Genomic DNA, 4547 nt, shown 5'->3' with positions numbered 1-4547 from the left:
TCCCCCTCCCCCCACCGTGGTCTGTTTCTTCATCTGCAAAATGGGAACGAGAACAGGACTTCCCCCACAGAGTTGTTAGGAGGACTAAATGAAGTAGGTCATCAATAAGTGGCACTCAGGTACGTAGACAGTGCCTTGGCATGTGATTAAACTTTCCAACAGTAGCCATTTATTAGTAGCCATTATTGCAAAGAGCTCTTTTTAAAAGCCTTGCTTTGTCTGTAATGTGTAAGGGGGGGATACAGGATGGCATGACTTGTGAAATCGTGTATGTGCTTTAATGCCTTAAACTCCGTCTTCACTCCAGGAACCTGCAGGCCCAGCAAGAGAGTCAGTATGAGGCCATAGGTGTATGATCTATCTCTTAGCCATGGCATACCCTGGATGTCTCGAGGAGCAGCCTCTCACAGAGTCTTCTGGATAGCAGAGGGCCTTCCAGACTCTTCTCTCCCACACTCACATCTCTAACACAGGCCCCAGGCCAGAGATTCTGGATGGGCCATAGAACACAATGACTGTGCGACCATTTGCCAGAAAAGAAAATGCCACTCTCCCAACAGCACTTGCAAGAATTGGCTCCTCTCCTCTGCAGCTCTCTTCCACCTCATCACTCCCCTCCAGAAGCTTAGCCTCACCCAGACCTGTGACCAATCTTGTCCGTACTCAGAGGGAACTGAAGAATAAGAATAACTTTGATAAGTCCACATCAGGATCATCCTGTGGCTTCTTTGCTTCGATTATTTGTGCTAGTTCAAGTAGTAATAATAATTAAAATTTAAAATATATTTTTATTGATTTCAGGGAGAGGGAGAAAGAGATAGAAACATCAATGATGAGAGAGAATCATTGATCAGCTCCCTCCTGCCCTGCCCCTATTGGGGATTGAGCCCACAACCCAGACACGTGCCCTGATTGGGAATCAAACCCTGACCTCCTGGCTCATAGGTCCAGGCTGAACCACTGAATCACACCATTCCAGCATAACTAATTTTTTTTTAAATACCTATTTTGTGGTGGCTGCATAGACCATGCACTTCACTACTTCTCCCCTAACAAACTTCTCCTTTATTTCTCCGTCTCAACGCCTTGCTTGTTCTCCCATTCTAAAGATCACTTCTCCAACTTGTTCAATCAGCCTGAAGCTGTGTGTTGATGAGCTGCCTGGAGCCTTAAGTCATCGCTACAGACCCCAAGGGGCTGTTGCCCAACCCCAGAGCCCTAGGCCAGTAGCCCTGACCCATCCACCCACTTATAGGCCTCTCCTCCCTAGATCCCTGCTTGGGATACCACTTAGGACCTATCTCTAAACATTCCAGAGACTACCTCTTGGGATTTTGGTCTCTGAGGCCTCTTACTCATTTACATTAGATGTTCTACATATGGACTCCAGTAACCCCAGGCATAGCTCTAACTACAATGGGCCAAGCTCCATTCCTGATGGTGTTGTGCTGGGACTTCTCTCTTCAGGGAGCACCCTGGCTGGGGAAGAGTGTGGCCACATCATCTTCACACCCACGAACTTGTCCCCCTTTTCCACAGCTGAGTCTGGAGAGGACCATTACAAGCAGCCAGGGTTTTAGCTTTCTTGAGATACACCAAATGAGCAGAGAATCCCCTGAAACTCCTCCGGACTATCACGTTAGGATAGGTCAGCATGCTCAGCATGTGTAGACAGGATTCTAACCATGTACACAAGAATGGTGAAGATGACTAAGGCCTTCAAAGACCAGTGAAAAATATTCAAGGTGTCCTTAAGACAGTGCCATATGCCTCTGAGTAGGAAAGGGGAACTTGGCTTACTGTATGAAAGTGAACCTCTAGATGCTTTTCAATTTAATGCCTAAGATATCGAAATGTCAAGTATCCTGCAACGTTTTGCTAGTCCAATGGAAACTAACTGAATAATAAAATATACCTAAAGCAGGAGGAGAATTAGGGGACTCCCTAGATGTGAAAGCACATATTTGATGAACAGGTTAAAAAAATTCCCCTTTTAAAAGGCAGAATGTTAAACATTTTGAGAGGCAAGAGATTCCCAATCTAGGAGGTGATAGGGCTACCATTTAGGATAATTAGCCTCAGATCCAGAGCAGACCCACACATGTCTCAGGGTCAAGGGTATCTCTGATGTGAGAGGAAGGCCTGGGATATCAGACCTGTCTAAAAACTCAAAGGATAGTTTGTGAAGCCCTTGCTACAGGCACAGAAAGTCCTTAGAAAGAATTAATGCAGGGCTAGTTAATTCAGCTTAGAAGATGCAAGAAAGTGGAGAGGGTAAAGGTCACAGCAGAGTTGTTAATATCAGAAATCATAAAGGAATATATTTTCAGATTATACCCACCCCAAGATTAAATTCTCTGTAAAGCTTAGAGCACTATAAACGAAGTTAAATAACAAGCTGGTTATAAGGGCTTCTCTCTGTCTGCTTGCCTCTGACTTCCCTTTCCTATGGTTGGGGGGTTCTCTACTGTATGGCTCTAGATGAATTGCTGGGTTCACTTTCCACTGCAGGACAGGAAAATTTCCCTTATTCACCTTTTCAGCTTCCTGGCAACTAGAATGCAGCTAGTGACGGAGGCTCTGGCCTGGAACTCTGAATCTGGGACACAGGACACTCCATTTTGGTGGCAGCGGCAGCAAGTCTGAAGAGCCAGTGGGGGCAGAGGTGCCCAGAATGGCTTCAGCGTCCAGTGTCAGTATTAACAAGGTCCTTACTATGAAGTTCCTAAGTGTGGTTTGGGCTGCTGTCTGCCCCGCCTCTCTTGGTGCCGCTCTATTTTTAGAGTCCAGTTTTCTAGCTTTTCCAGTGATGCTGTGATCTACCAAATTTCCTTTTGAAACATTTATTTTTCTGCAGGAATGAGCCAGTCACTTCCTGTTGCACACACCCAAGAACCCTTGATGATAGATACACTGGGAGACCTACTTGCAGTGTTTTACAGGCAAAAGCATAAAATTCCCCAAATACAAATGGTTGTAACAAATTCAATAAGGAAAGATGCCTATTCCAAAAGAAAACAGGAGCATAAGGTATGAACAATTTGCCAAAGAAGGAATATAAATGGTCAATAAACGTAGGAAAAAAACAGTGCTCTCACATCTCCAAGATGCAAATTTTTCAAATACTATTGAGAACTCATTCTTCCCATACCATATTGACAAGGATTAAGAGTGCTATACTCAGCTTGGTGAAATTGTGGAGAACAACATGACATAAACTTTCTTAGGGGGGAATCTGATATTGTATACCAAAATTTAAAGTGTTCCATTTGGCCTAGCAATTTGACTCATAGGAATTTATCCTGATAAAAGGCTATGACCCGTGAAGCTCAGTTCCCAGATGGTGTCCTAGAATATACAGTCATGTAATTCAAAGTAAATTCACAGTTCAAAGTAATTTCTGAATGACTCACACCTGTTACTTGTTGTGTCATACACCATGGAAAAGATGGACTCACAAAATTATATATTAAATCCCTCCTCATCCTCTCCCCTAATACATTGCCCTTGTATTTTGAAACTGAGCTCCTCAAAGACTCTGCCCTAAAGTACTCCTCCCACCCCATCCCCAGACAACTTCCCTCTCTTCTTTTGGATCAAGAAGACAAAGAATGTGTCTTTCCTAAGGGCAGAGGACTAGGGAAGACTGAAACTATTGCAGGGGTGGTGGTGGCAAAGAATGGGAACATTCAGACCAGCTGGTGTGGCTCAGTGTTTGAGTGTCGACCTATTAACTGGAAGGTCATGGTTCAATTCCGGGTTGGGTGTGCAGGAGGCAGCTGATCAATGATTCTCTGTCATCATTGATGTTTCTATCTCTCTCTCCTTCTCCATTCCTCTATAAAATCAATAAAAATATATATATTTTTAAAAAGAATGGGAACATTCACAAATTAATAACCCTTGTTTTAATCCTATTGAAAAGTAAGTAAATAAGTATTCTAAGAGATACGTCTTAGCCCCTAGCAACCCCTTCACTCCACTCTAGCCACCCAGAGTCCTTCTGGTCTTTAGGCTTTTGCATTTGCTATTGCTCTAGCCCATTGGTCGGCAAACTCATTAGTCAACAGAGCCAAATATCAACAGTACAACGATTGAAATTTCTTTTGAGAGCCAAATTTTTTAAACTTAAACTATATAGGTAGGTACATTGTTATTAACTTAATTAGGGTACTCCTAAACTGGCCTTTGCTAAAAACGTCCTTAATCTGATTAAGCTGAGGTTGACCCCTTCCAACTCTCCCGTCCACACTCATCTTGTATACTTGTTTCAGATAGACGAATGTGGATGGGAGAGTTGGAAGGGGTCAACCTCAGCAAACGTACCTCAAAACAATGTACCTCCCCCGCTCTGCGTATCCCACGGCCCGCCTGCGCCACATCTCCAGTCGCCCGACCGATCGACACCTCCCACTTCTTCTAACTCCACTTCTTCAAAATAGACTCGCCCAGGCCAAAACCGACTTCTGCGCATTGGCCACGAAGTTTCAATCGCACTGTAAGTGCACGCCCGCACATGGTATTTTGTGTAAGAGCCACACTCAAGG

This window comes from Myotis davidii, unplaced genomic scaffold (assembly GCF_000327345.1).
Source record: "Myotis davidii unplaced genomic scaffold, ASM32734v1 scaffold44, whole genome shotgun sequence".
In the NCBI taxonomy this organism is placed as follows: domain Eukaryota; kingdom Metazoa; phylum Chordata; class Mammalia; order Chiroptera; family Vespertilionidae; genus Myotis; species Myotis davidii.
The sequence above is the reverse complement of the archived record's forward strand: the minus strand, read 5'-3'. Positions refer to the sequence as shown.